This window comes from Lygodium microphyllum, chromosome 4 (genome assembly GCF_053477565.2).
Source record: "Lygodium microphyllum isolate KBCC chromosome 4, Lygodium_microphyllum_v1.1.10, whole genome shotgun sequence".
Lineage (NCBI taxonomy): Eukaryota > Viridiplantae > Streptophyta > Polypodiopsida > Schizaeales > Lygodiaceae > Lygodium > Lygodium microphyllum.
The window spans coordinates 157,861,012-157,875,427 of record NC_141138.1 but is presented as its reverse complement, the minus strand read 5'-3'; positions in this window follow the sequence as shown (position 1 = coordinate 157,875,427).

Sequence of the window (14,416 nt, the reverse complement as noted above, 5' to 3'; positions counted from 1 at the left end):
CGTACCATGTACGTCCCATTGAGTTGATTTAAAACCAACTGAGAGTCCCCTTTCACCAACAACTGGCGGATACCACCCTTCTTTGCAATATTCAAACCCATAATCATGGCTTTGTATTCTGCCATATTATTTGTAAAATTCGCCCCGAGATAAGCAGCTAACTTCATGACAATGCGTCGTCGGGGGTCTCGGATGACAACTCCTACACTTCCTTTTTTGCATGGACCCCTGGATGCCCCATCAAAGTACAAGGTGTACGTCCATAAAGGGTTTACACATCCCGCCATCCAAAACTCTACTCGTAATGATGGTAATCGAAATTCAGCATATTCAACGGGTGGACTGTAGGTTCCATCCCTCCATCGTCATTGAATTCAACAGGGATACTCGTCAAAATTTGTAGGCAGTGATGGCAGAAGACCTTGATCTCCAAAATAAATGTCCCGCCTTCTTGCTCAATCACCTTGTATCCTTTGCTCCACCAAATGAGCTTTCCCTGATGATACCTCTGTTCCAAATACGGGTGTTCTAAATAAGGGATCAAACGACCCATCAACCTCTATCACGATTTCCTTGCAGATGTTTGATCGATCTCGCCTAGACCTGCAAGGCAGTCATAGCATTAGTGCAGTCAGAAATAATAAGGTTTAATCTTATTAAGATTAACCTTATTTTTAAATTCTATCCCCTCAAGGTCAGCTAACAACACTGTAGATTTATTCTTTCCTATTCTAACGATCCTATAGGGCCCATCCCATTTGGGTTCTAGCTTGCCTGGAAATAATTCTCATCGTGCGTCATAATACAGAACAAGCTGTCCTTTCTTGAAGGTGTATTTCTTGGCTTTGAGGTCGTGTAGCTGCTTCATTCGGCGCTTCGCCACTTCTTGGTGCAATAAGCTCTGCAACTTAAGCTCATCTAAATGTGCCAGTGTCGTCAAGCGCTCAAAAAGTGCGTCTGTAGCGCTCAAAGAATGATTGATGGCAAATCGAATAGTTGGCAGCTCAATCTCTAAAGGCAAGACACACTCCTCCCCATATACTAACTTGAACGGGGTATGGCCAGTGGCTCGTTTGAAAGTCGTATTATAGGCCCACACTGCCACGGATAACTTTTTATCCCAATCTCGTTTCTTTTCCGACACGATTTTGGACAGGATGCCCACAAGCTGCTTGTTGGTACTTTCAACCTGACCATTGGCTTGCGGATTATATGGGGTTGTCTTGTTATGCTTGATTTGCCACATCTCTGTCAAACCTTTGATCACCTTATTCAGGAAATGGGTTCTGCGGTCCGACACTAATTCTTTCGACGGACCAAACCGGCATATTATCTGCTTTAAAAGGAAACTAGCAGTTTCTTTAGCATCATCTTTCCTTGTTGCACGTGCTTCTGACCACTTTGTGAAGTAGTCAGTTGCGACAATGATGTACCTCTTTTGCGTAGTCGACGACGGAGTAATAGGACCCACAAAGTCTATTCCCTACTTCTCAAATGGAAGTATCGCCATAATAGGGGTGAGTGGTCGTTTCCTATTCTCTCGACTATCATGCCGTTGGCAAATATCGCATCGCTTAACATACGCAAACGCATCCTGGAAGATGGCAGGCCACCAATAACCTCCTCTTAAAGCCTTTTGTGCTGTAAGCCGTCCAGCAAAATGGCCACCGCAAGCAGAATCATGGCACTCTTCCAAAATGAATGGCACCTCGTCAGGCATCACACACTGGCGATAGATATCATCAACCCCTTGCCAATATAATGTACCTGCGATCAAGGCAAACTTTAACGCTTGCTGCTTAATTTTCCTTCTCTCAGCTTTAGATAATTCGGATCCCGCCTCTCCTGTTGATAAATAATGCGTTATTGCAGCATACCAGGAGGGAATAGATGCCGTATCTATTTTAAATAACAACTCCATGTCACTACCTTCAGCCACAGATTCTTTCGGCTCCCCAAAGTCCACAAGACATTCCACGATGCCTTGCAGCCTTGGTGGCTTACTCTTGATTTCATAATCAAATTCCTGCAAAGTGATTAACCACTTTGCTAGACGATCAGGCGGCTGTAACTTATTCATCAATAGTCGAAGTCCCTCCGCCTTCGTATAAAGCACGACTTTCTCATAGAGAATGTAATGCCTGAACTTCTTGGTCCCAAAGACCATCGCTAGACACAGCTTCTCCATGAAGGTGTAATTGATTTCAGATACCCCCAGCTTCCAACTAGCAAAAGCAATCAGGTGGTACCACTTCTCCTCCCAAATTTGGGCTAAACAGCAGCTGATACTATACATCGTGACTGCTGAAAATATATAAAACACCTCACCTCTTTTAGGTGCTTTTAAGACGGGCGCTCTTGCTAGCTCTTGTTTCACATCCTCGAATGCTACCTTACAAGGGTCACCCCATACAAACGAACAGCTAAAGGACAATAAATTTGTAAGCGGCAACGCTCTTTCTGCTAAGGCGTTGATGAATCTACGGTAGTAACCAACCGAAGACAGAAAGCTATGAACTTCCTTCGGAGTGCGTGGTGGACCCATGGCAACTATAACTTTAACCTTCTCGGGGTCTGTCGCAATTCCTACCGAACTGACCACATGACCCAGCAATAGCCCATAAGGTACTCCAAAAACACACTTCCGTGGGTTTAGGGCGATGCAAAATTGTCTACAGCGCTCAAAGCATTTTCTTAGAAGAATCAACTACCTTTCTCTCAAGGTGGTAGCCCCTAAGTCATCAATAAACACCTTCAACTCTTCAGGGGATATGTCACCGAATGTCTTATCTGCTGTTCGTTGCCACGAACCAAGCGCATTGCATAAATCAAAGGCCATCACATGGTATGCAAAAGTACCAAATACAGTGATGAAAGTTGTTTTCAACTTGTCCTCTTCTGCAATTGCCATTTGGTTGTATCCTGCAAAGCAGTCCATAAATGAATATATCTCCCTACCCGCTAATTGATCCAAAATCTGGTCAATAAATGGCAATGGGTAGTAGTCCTTAACTGTCTGCTTATTCAGCTCCCTAAAGTCTACACATAAACGGATTTGATTATTCTTCTTCTTTCTAATCACAACTGGCGAACACCATTCCGTGTGTTGCACAGGAAAAATCAAACCCGCTTTTCGGAGCTTCTGTAACTCTTCAAACAGGCCGTCCCTCAATTCGAAAGGCATACGTCTTACTTTCTGTCATACAGGACGACTGCCCTCTTTCAACGGAATTGTATGAACAGCAAGACTAGGAGGAATGCCTCTCAACTCATCATAACTCCAGGCAAAGATATCACGGAATTCCTGGATCAAGGCCACATAGTCCTCCCTTTCTGCTGTATTGAGCATAGAACCTAATTTGATTGGCCGCGAATCATCAAGCGTAGCAAGGTCTAGCTCGATAACATCTGCATCTCTTATACGATCTTGGCTCTCTATCGGCTCGTTCAAAGTGATCTGATAGATGTCCTCTGTGGTGGATCCCTCTTTGGACTCATCACTCGATGATGTCTCACTGGCAGATAAATCTTCTAATGTCTCCAATTCTGTAGAAGATAGAGGAGCTCTCTCACTCTGCGGGGACTCAGGATAAGCATCAACTACCACACGCTGGGCACCTCTGCCGAATATCAGTCGACCGGCAGGTATATCTACTTGGCAATCCACTTGCAAGATCCAAGGTCGTCTGAGTAATACTTGGTAACTTGGCCGGCCTGCAAAACGAATCACCCTAAAGTCCAACATGCATTCTACATTTGCAACAGTGACATGGACCTTAGTAATGCAGCCTTCTGGCTGTCTCAAACTATCATCTGCCATTCTAAGAATTGTGGAGGTATCTTTCTGAATCGCAAGACCCAACCTTTCCATCAGTTCAGAACTCATAATGTTAACAGATGATCCCGTGTCGACAATGGCATAATCTACTAATATCCCATCGACATAGGCTGCAACCCTTGTGCAATGCTTCTCAGCATGCTCAAACCAATCATCACCAACTCGTGCAATGCCCAAAGGTTCTACAATATACCCAGTACGTAGGATCTTTCTAAATTCCTTGCGTACTCCTGGGGAAAGCTTAATAAGCTGTAAGAGGTTCACATCTGGCTTGACTTCGCAAAGAGAGCTCGCCAAATCGAATTCATGATAGTTCGATAGAGCTTGCTTTCACGCCAAACCATCCGCTCTTTAGGTCGCTGCACTGGCTTTAATGCCTCCTTTTTAACTTTCACCTTCGTCTTTGGTGGTTCCTTATCGGCTTTACTTTCTACGGGCTTCAAAGGTCCCCCTTCCATGGCAGGATCCAAAACTTGCGTTCCTTTGTCGCCTTGTTTAGGGTTTCCATCGACAGGCTTATCCTTGTCGGCTTCTCTACCCTTTTGACCTCTTGTAAGAACAGCTCGTAAATTAGAGGTTTTAGTATCGTTAACACGTACAGCCTCAATCAAACTAACCCCACTACCACTTGGTAGCTCCTCCACTGTAGTCTTTGGTCATTGAAGTATTTGTTTAGGCCCGTCCTCTCACTGGGAATCATTTCCTGGGGCACGATGATTAACAGGCCCTAGTTGCCGACTTCCTCACTGGAGGGAAATGATCTTACTCCAGCAAGTGGCTGCTAAATGGCCAGATTTTCCACAAATGTCACACTTAACATTTGGGCAATTTCTTGGATAGTGCTGCCCACCACACCATTTGCAACTAAACCTCGACGGTGCACCCTCTTCTGGGTATCTACTTCCTATCAAATTTTGTTGTTTTTTAAGGAAGTTGACATCAACGGCTATTTGCCGATACTGCTCCGTAATCATGTCGGTATAATGCTTCATCATGTCCTTAACCTCGCCAAGAACATTAGAAGAACTGGACTCATAGCCTTGGTCATTACCATGTCGTTCCATCGGCCTAACAATTCGATTAGGCACTGGTTGTTGAGCCACAGGTATGGTGTTAGAATTGACCGCCTGGCCTCCACCACTTGAAGCCATTTGACTACCCGTAGGCATCGACATGCTAGGGGGAGCTGGTAATAAAGGGACATTCTGGATCATGTTCCCTCTCCCATTAGGGTTAGCCATCGCTATCCCTTGGCTACTACTGCCATTGGCCATTGACACATTATTTCCCAATACTAAACCCATGTTCGAATTGCCTCGAGAAGCATAGGCTGCTTGTAGTCGGGATTCCACCTCTTGTGCTCGTGTAATGGCAGTATCTATATCCCCCAAGGGGACACTACTCAACTGCAATTGGATATTAAAGTCCAAACCATGTAGGAAATATTGCAATTGGGCAGCTGCGGGGATAGGAATAGAGGTGTCCAACTTACGGAAAACCTCTTTTATCTTCTTCGCATAAGCACGAATATCCTCATGTGGATCTTGGCGGGTCACGTTGAGTACAAGCAACCAATATTGCCCACCCCCTTTCAGGGGCAAACTCCCTTCGAAAAGCTCCATAAAATGCATCAATGTTCAATATGGTTCCGGCTTCTAAACCATGATACCATATAGCGGCTCTTCCTTTGAGAGCCATGTTGAAGAACATCATTAAATGTCCTTCTTCTTGGATGCGGCAATTAAACATCAGCTTTTGAAACTCCCTAATGTGGAGTTCCACATCTTCCTCAACTAACCCATTAAAAATGGGTAGCGGGTAACCTAGAGCCGGCAAATCCGTCGTTCCTGCTGGAATTGCAATAGGCTGCGCCATGACACGGATTGGATTTGCACTAGGAATAAGGAACGGTGGGGCTACACCTCCCATACTTGACGTGGACTGGCTTATAGAAGGAAGGGGAGCACTAGAGCTTCCACCTTCTCCTAACTTACTGCTCGTGGTACTAAGACCACTAGATCCACTCCCTCGTAAGGGTTCAGCGCCGCTCCTACACCTTGGGGATTGGCCCCTCGATGCGTCGCCCAACATTTAGACATTTCGCACAAACGTCGCTCAAGATACCAAATAAGCGTGTCCAGGAATGTACCATTGTCCTTACTTGATTTCCCCTTTAGGATCCCACGACTAGCCTACAGCATGGGTATCTCACTACCTCTCAACGTAGGTCATGTCCTCATAAACCAATTGCAATGCATGTCCAGGAGCTGGTCACTGATACTTTTAAATTCTTTTCATGCTCTATGCATTTGGTGGATGTGTAGTGCTCAAACATTTAGCAAATAATATCGTGCACAAGTGCAAAAAAATCATTTTAATGGTTTCCAACTACCGATCATGCTTCGTTGCATGGCATTTTACGGCTTTTCCCCTTATTTTTCATATCAAAAGCGGACAAAACCGAACTAAAACACGGAAGCAAGGCTGATCTGAAGCAAATCTTCATGCCTCAGCCTCACTATACATTCACGGACATTACTCATAATTTTCCCCATTTTCCGAAGCCCAAAATATAATTTTTCCCCTATTTTTAGGGTTTTTCCACCATTTTCTTGCAATTTTTCCTATTTTCTCCCATTTTTTAATTGCAGAAAATAAAGTTCAGCTTATGGGCTGTGGCCCTTAGTTCATTTCAACAGAAAAAGAATTTTAGTAGGTGTGGATTAATTTATTGCATCATTTTTAGCCCAAAAACCCTATTTTCCTTCATTTTTATGGTTTTTCATATCTCGGTTTTCTATTTTCTGCTATCCCGCACATGTTTTTCTGATTTTTAAATGATGAACAGCCAGAAAACAACTCAAAGCATGACATACTCAAAACTCAATCCATATGAACACATTTTTATCAACCAAATTTGCATCAAAAGGCCATTTTCTTTGTAAAAATAATTATTACCATGTCTTGCGGGTTTTCCCATTAAATTTGGCACGTCCCACGATTGATTTCCAGCCATGAATTCTGCTTGGAATCAGCAATCTACAATGATTTGGCATTGCCCTTCAGTCTCGTCAAGAATCGGCATCCATCCGGCCATCCATTTCCATTCTACTCTTCCACGCACGAACGGGGGTTAAGAGGAGAGAGAGGGAGGAGAGAGAAAGACTGATTTTCTCTCTCTCCAACCAAGCCACCATCTTGCGCGCGAGAGGAGGCGATGCGGAGCGTAGACTGGAGGCAGGAGCCTGGCATAATCTCCTTCATGGCTTATGCTTGAAGCCTCTTCATGATTTGGGGGGGGGGGGGGGGGGGGGGGGGGGGCCGCGATTTTTTTGGCGGCTGCAAAAACAGCCGCCGCCCCCCTCCTACATCACGATTTTTTGGAGGGGGGGTGCCAAAGGTCACCCCCCCTCCCTTACACCTCTTGGGATTTCCCAGATTGGGCCCCCCTTTGGGCACCCCGGCCGGTTTCGGGCCATCTTGCGCGTACGGAACCCGATCGTCCCTCTGAAAATTTCTATGAACTCATCTCGACATCCCGCACTGACCGGCAGCTCCACTGACTGGCACAAGCGCACGAAAAAATTATGAAAATTCTCGAAGTGTCGTACGGGCGCCCGTCAAGCACTTGACGCTTAAAATCGTCCTAGGTCGAGCTGCCGCCTTCGTGGTTGAGCATTTTCCCCTGCATTTCCATATTTTTCTCCTATTTTTAGGCACGTTTCGGGGCCTAAAATCCATCCTTCATACATACACAGTTGATCTATGCATATAGTATTTGTGCAAATACAGACTCTTGTGGGTTGATTTGCTTTCTAGAACTTGGATAGCCTATACTTATCATTGTCAATGGTGGATGCTTGACATGTATTGGTTCTATGTATCTATGTATCTAATACCTTGTATGTCTTTATAGTATACTTGGTTGCTATACTACTAGTTACATTCTATATATCCCAGTTGCTACTCAGATATGCGCGATTTTTTTGGCGGCTGCAAAAACAGCCGCCACCCCCCTCCTACATCACGATTTTTTGGAGGGGGGGTGCCAAAGGGCACCCCCCCTCCCTTACACCTCTTGGGATTTCCCAGATTGGGCCCCCCTTTGGGCACCCCGGCCGGTTTCGGGCCATCTTGCGCGTACGGAACCCGATCATCCCTCTGAAAATTTCTATGAACTCATCTCAACATCCCGCACTGACTGGCAGCTCCTATGACTGGCACAGGCGCACGGAAAAATTATGAAAATTCTCGAAGTGTCGTACGGGCGCCCGTCAAGCACTTGACGCTTAAAATCGTCCTAGGTCGAGCTGCTGCCTTCGTGGTTGAGCATTTTCCCCTGCATTTCCATATTTTTCTCCTATTTTTAGGCACGTTTCGGGGCCTAAAATCCATCCTTCATACATACACAGTTGATCTATGCATATATTATTTGTGCAAATACAGACTCTTGTGGGTTGATTTGCTTTCTAGAACTTGGATAGCCTATACTTATCATTGTCAATGGTGGATGCTTGACATGTATTGGTTCTATGTATCTATGTATCTAATACCTTGTATGTCTTTATAGTATACTTGGTTGCTATACTACTAGTTACATTCTATACATCCCAGTTGCTACTCAGATATTCCTACCGATGGGAGCTTACTTTGTTGGTCATTTTCCTATAGATATGTATTCATTTACTATAGTTTTATGGATAGTAAAATCAAATAGTGTTTATGAGCAGTTTCTTTGAGTATAGATGCCTTGTTTGAGCACTCTAGTATCCATTGTTTGTGGACAACTATATACTTTTGTTCCCCACATCTTGCCCTCACTTTTGAATCAATTTTGGGGATATTTTTTCTATAATTACAATAACCCATGCTCTTGTACTTTATAGTCATTTGTAGATATAATGGTAATGTATAAAATGATAGTGCTCTTTTCAGCATTGAAAAGTTGGATGTGATAACAACTTCCAATATTGGAAGACGCAAATATGGCAGATATTGATATAGAAGAATATGTTAGGCCACTAAACACACAGGACATAAAGCCAAAAAGTTGGGACAAAGATGATTGGGATGAACTTGATAAGTTATGCAAGTTTACTATCATGAGGCATACATCTCATTTGTATTAGTTGAAGTAACTTGTGGACCTTGGCATGAAGGAGGACACCCCTATGTCTACTGATTTGAATAAGTTTCACTCTATTTTCAGTCGACTTATCTTACCGAGCATCAAGTTTGAGGATAATATAAAGTCTTTATTTTTATGTGAAAATGGCTTTAAATACAATGACATAGATAGTGCTTTACTTACAAAATAAATAAATAGAAAGAATATTGATGCAATCCATACTTCTCATGCACTTATATTTAGAGGTAGAAATAGTAGTTATAAGTGTGGTTGAGACTCATAGCCCAAGAAGATCAATTCTCAGTCGTCTCATGGGTAATCATATAGTAAGTTCCACAATCGTAAGTCCTCTTTGACATATCATTATTGTGGGCAATAGGGTCGCATTCAGCCACAATGCCATAAAATGCACAGTGATAGGTGCAATGAGAAATGCAAGGAAAAAGTGCAAGAAAATGCAAAGTCAACAAAGATTGTACCTAATTCAAGTGTGAAAATAGAGGAGATAAATGCATTGGAGTACAATTTTTATGATTGCATACTTTATATTTCATCTACTCAATTCATCGATGCTCCATTCTCTTACTCTCAATGTTGGCTTCTTGATTTGATGGCTTCATTCCATGTTACTCCATATCATCATTGGTTTCCTAGCTATTATATTGTTACAGGTTTTGTTAGACTAGGAAATGACACTGCATTGGATATCATTAGCATAGGTGATGTTTTTATTGGTGCTCATTTTATGCTTTTTAATGTATATAATGTCTCTACATGCATTTGTAGTGGGAAGTTTGATATATGCCATGATAGCCACTTAACCTGATATAGCATTTGTAGTGGAATTTGTGAAATATTATATGGCTAAACTTGGTAGGTGACATTGGGATGTCATGAAGGGTATTATGAGATACCTGAGAGGCACACCATATATGTGCGCTTTCTATGGTAGCCAAGATGTAGGAGTTGTGGGTTACACAGACTTAGATTATACAAAACATGTAGACATTAGGAAGTTCATCTCTAAGTGTGTCTTCATCTTTTTTGGAGGTGCTAACTATTGGATGTCTAGGGTACAAAAATGCATGCCCTTGTCTACTATTGAGGCTAAGTATAGTGTAGCCATTGAGGCCTATAGGGAGACCCTATGGTTAGGTCGTCTGGTTGCAAAACTTGGTATGACTATGACTCCTACACTACATTCAGATTTGATGAGTTTCATTTAATTGGCTGTCCAGTCTTCCATGTGAAGACAAAGCATGTTGAGGTGCATTATCACTTTATTAGAGAGGTGGTAGAAGTTAAGTCCATTGAGCTTATCAAGATCCCTATGGATATGAGTCTTGCAAATCTACTCACTAAAAGTCACTCAATGAAATGATATATGCCTTTCTTGGGAAGATGATGAGCATAGGATGAGATGATGTCGATTCCTCATCCTGTCATGCTCCTATGTACACTTTATACTCTATTATCTTTTTTTCTTATTTTCTCCACACTCAAGAACATTCAAAAGTGGGAGGTTGTTGGGGTTTAAAGGCCACATGTGCTTGGCCGCCTACATTTACTTGTACATTGTACCCACATACCTATACACTATAGGTAGCAAACACACATCACTATCACTTTATTTTTTCTTTAATGACATTAGAATTAGGAAATGCATGTCACACATTGTGATAGTTGGAGTTCCCACACACCGGTCTCTCTCTTCTTGCTTGAACCTTCATAACCCTTGCTTCCTTCTTGCTTCCGCTTGTGCTTCCACTTCTACTCTATCTTTCATTGTTTGCATTGGTTTGAATTCCACATAAGCTTTTATATATTGTTTCCTTGTTATAACCTAACATTGTAATGAAGCATTCAACCAAGAGAAGAAATCGAACTAAAACTAGAATAGACATGAAATAACAAGAGAACTATTCCACCAAGATATCTTGCCATGTATTAATGATGAGAGTTTCAAAAAATACATGACAGCCATAGCTGATGCTTCATCTAGCAAGAAGAAAGCTAACAACAGGAAAGTGAATAGCCAAACTTAGTGAATGAGTCCAAAAGATGTTTTCTCTTAGCCTCTTGCCTTCTTTATCCTAACCCCTCATTTCCAAAGTTAAGGGCACATTTACATAGACAAGGGTTGAATTTACAAGGGCTGGAAATTACTAGGTATGGAATTAGCATGATTCCAAAGTACAAAAATATCAAAGTATTTTTCCTTCATGACAAACCATCCCATCCTAAGATGGTTTTGTCCTCAAAACCAAAGATAAATGGACCAAATCCATTCCAAGGATGATAATAATCATGCCCATGTAGCTCCAATATGATAGGAAACCACTTTCCATGTAAGAGAGACATTTATGTGTACCAAACTGTCAGTAAACTGGTTGTTGTCCAAATAGGGCTGATTTATAAAAATTGTCATAACTTTTGATAGAGTGGTCCAAATGACACATATGAGGTATAGAAATGAATTATACAATCCCTAGTATCACCCCATAGCATCAAAATCAATTTTTGATAAAGTTAGGACAGTTTTTATTGCTGACAGTAATATCTCACAGCAAGTTGTCCCTGCACAGTCCTTGCACAGTCTGTCATGTATTGTCCTACAATAACCAAGGAAAATCATTCACATAAGTGGATGGTTTCCAAGAATATTCCTCTATAGGTAGGCTCTTCCACTTAATGAGGTACTCAGTAAGAGTAAGATTTCTGAGCACTTTTTCTCTCTTTCCAATAATGCTTTTAGGTTCATATATGACAAGTCCTGCTTCATCCGTTGGTGGCCACTCTTCCAATACCTGCATATCAGGTCCAACATACTTCTTAAGCTGTGGAACATGAGATAAATCATGTATTCTAGTGGAAGAAGGTAGTTGAAGCTTACAAGGAAGCTCTCCAACTTTGTCCACTACCAAATATGGTCAATAAAATCTGTGAGCAAGCTTAGTGTTCCCACCCTTCAATGAAGCATATTGTGTCTTGGGCACTTTAAGAAACACCCAATCTCCAACTTTGAAGTCCAAATGTCTTCTCTTGTCATTGGAATAGGCTTTCATTACTTCTTGTGCTTTCCTTATGCTGTCCTTGCATTACCTCATAAGCATCTCCATCATTTACAACTCTTCCTTTGTTTGGGGATTAATATCTTCATGGAACAAAATTGATGGGATTTGGACTTTGTATCCATAAAGTGCTTCAAATGGGGACATACCTATGTTCATGTGATATGTGTTGTTATAGCAAAATTTAGCAAGGTGGATCCAACGATCCCATAGAGCTTATGTGTCATGACAATAATGCCTAAGGTACACTTCCACGAAGTGATTGACTCTCTTCGTTTGCCCATTGATTTGGGGGTAATAGGCTGTACTAGGAGTGTGAAAAGTACCCATAGAAGAGAATAGAATTCTCCAACATGAATTTTGTATCTCTATCCGATACTATTCTCATTGGCATACCATGCAGCTTGAACACACCTTCCATAAATTGCTCAGTCACTTGCCTTGTTGAATATTGTATTTTGGTTAGAATAAAGTGGGTTGATTTAGTCAATCTATCAACAACCACATAGATACTATTCTATCCATGACTAGTAGTAGGTAATTCCATTATAAAGTCCATGGAAATGTCGATCCATTTGCCTATAGGAATAGGTAAAGGCTGAAGGAGTCCGGCTGGTAATAAGGTGGAATCCTTATTTTTTTGGCACTCTAAACACTTAGATACATGCTCCTTGATGTCCTTCCATAAACCCTTCCAATAAAAACTTTTATGGACCTTGTCAAAGGTCTTGAAAAGACTCAAATGACTAGCCATTGGTGATGAGTGCATCTCATGGAGCACTTTCAGCTTGAATTTACTGTTAGGAACCAAGTACACTTTACCCTTAAACCATAAGAGTCCATTATGTACTTTGAATTTTGGAAATTCTTCATCATGTCCTTGCTATAATTTCTGTAAAATCTAGATAGCATGCTCATCCAGTACATATTCTTATTGGATGTCGTTTATCCAATCCTTATAAATTGTAGACACTGTGGATAAATTGCATGCCCGCATTCTAGAAAACGCATCAGTCACAACGTTATCCTTTCTAGCAATGCATGCTATTTCAAAATCATATGACTGCAAGGTAGCCAACCAACTCTTTTGCCTGGGAGAAAGGTTGGGCTGTGAGAGAAAATACCTCAACACCCTATGATTGCTTTTGACTTCAAAATGTGTTCCATAGAGTCCATAGAGATAATGATGCCATTTCTTGATCGCATGTAGAATAGCAAGCATCTCTTGCACACATGCATCTCCCTCTCTTTATCATCGAATTTTCTACTCTCAAATGCAATGACACCATGCTCCTAAACCAAAACAGCACCTAAACCTCTACCACTAGCATCCACGTAGATGGTAAAAGTCTTGGAAAAATCAGGGCAAACTAGTATTGGTGCTGAAACAAGTAATTTCTTTAGCTCATTAAAGCTCTTGTCGGCGATTTTGTCCCAAAAGAAGACCTCTTTTTTCAGTCGATCGGTAAGAGGAACTGCAACATGAGCATAATTCTTCATTATACTACGGTAAAAGGATGATAACCCAAGAAAGCCTCTTAAAGAAGTGGCATTAGTTGGAGTAGGCCATTCTTTGATGCATTGCACCTTCTTAGGATCCACTTTGATTCCATCTTCTCCCACTATATGACCCAAGTATTCAACTTCCTTTGTCATGAATGAGCACTTAGTTGCCTTGGCAAATAATTTATACTTCCTCAATATATCGAAGACCTCTTTTACATGTTGTAAATGGTCCTCCTTGTTCTTGCTATAGATCAAAATGTCATCAAAGAACACCAAAACTATCCAAAATAGCAAAGGCTGAAGTATCTTATTCATAAGAGATTGGAATGTGGCTGGAGCATTGGATAAAACAAAAGGCATAACCATGAATTGATAGATGCCTCTTTCCGTCCTAAAGGCTATTTTAAACTCATCCCCTTCCTTCATGCGTATTTGATGATACCCCGATCTCAAGTCAATCTTGGAAAACACCTTAGCATCCTTCAATTCATCTAGGAGGTCATCTATTCTAGGTATTGGATATCTATTCTTGATAGTGACCTTGTTAAGATTGCGGTAGTCGATACACATGTGAAAAGAACCATCTTTCTTCTTTACAAGAAGGACCAAAGAGGCAAAAGGCAATTGGCTTGCCTTGATGAGACCCATTTCTAATAGCTCTTTCACTTGGCGCTTGACCTCTTCCCTTTCACTTTGGAGAGGCGATATGGTGGTTTTTTAATAGGCTTGGTGTTGGGCAGCAAGTCTATAGGATGATCCACTTCTCTTTTGGGAGGAAGAGAAGTAGATGGCTGAAAAATATCATCATAATCCTTCAACAACTTGCAAAGAAATGGATCTATGTCATTGGTAGGAGGAGAGGGCTAATCCTCA